Consider the following 897-nt stretch of genomic DNA (forward strand, 5'->3'; position numbering starts at 1 on the left):
AGATACAGGTTCACGTCACGTGTTCAGTCAGTAGTTACTACCATTTATATTTTCCCTTATCTCAGCCTTGGTTTTATAGTGTAGTGGTTAGCACGAATGCCTCGGGAGCAGAGAGTCCTAGGTTTGATTCCCAGAGGAACCACATGTTGGTGCCTGATTTCTTATCCCATTTTGAAGACACATTTGTAATGGACACTGTAACTATAACTAATCTACATGGAATTATTAACTAACTAACTAACTAACTAACCAACCTCTGACTCTTTGTTATTTGCAGCTGAAAAGTGACGCCTACAGACGGATTCATGTCCTACAGCGACACCATCAGGTGAGGATGATCCTGGAGACTGACAGGGAACACGGTTCAAAGTGAGTTATTGTGAAGTTTCTGCCACTAAAGTCAATATGGCACCTCTGTGGCCGACCTCCGACCTCTGACCTCCGACCTCCGTCTGCTCACTCTAACGCTCTGATGTAAAGAATCCAATCGGTCACGTCAGGCGTCGACAGGTGTGCGGGACGTAGGAGAGCTCCCAGCGGCACCCGGTGGTCATGGTGGGCGTGGCCCACGGGGCAGCGGGGCAGCTGTCCATGACGCCGAGCGGAGAACAGGCCATAACTGGAAACTGTGATCCGCGGAAGGCCCCGCGTCTGCTGAACACCGTGAGACGCAGCCGACCTAATAAGGAAGTCAGAACGTACATGTTGAACAAACATGGCTGTCACGTCTCCTGCACGCTAACCTCTGTGCACTTGACCGTTAGTGTAAACAGGAAAGTCATTTTTCCTCACGCCGTCTCTGTGTGTGCTGTGATTCCACCTCCTGTCTTCGCCCCCCCCCCCCCCCCCCCCCCCCCCCCCCCCCCCCCCCCCCCCCCCCCCCCCCCCCCCCCCTCC

General features: G+C 53.6%; 1 protein-coding gene across 1 annotated transcript in view; it reads left to right on the forward strand.

Moving 5' to 3' along the window:
* The window catches only part of lpar2b (lysophosphatidic acid receptor 2b), a 19,297-nt gene that overhangs the window by 3,512 nt on the left and 14,888 nt on the right, over positions 1-897 (forward strand). Inside the window, exon 4 of the mRNA XM_008316282.3 lies at positions 278-328. The gene's annotated coding sequence lies outside the window, so the exon portion shown is untranslated. The remainder of the gene's footprint in view (positions 1-277; positions 329-897) is intronic.

This window comes from Cynoglossus semilaevis, chromosome 9 (assembly GCF_000523025.1).
Source record: "Cynoglossus semilaevis isolate Cse_v1.0 chromosome 9, Cse_v1.0, whole genome shotgun sequence".
NCBI lineage: Eukaryota > Metazoa > Chordata > Actinopteri > Pleuronectiformes > Cynoglossidae > Cynoglossus > Cynoglossus semilaevis.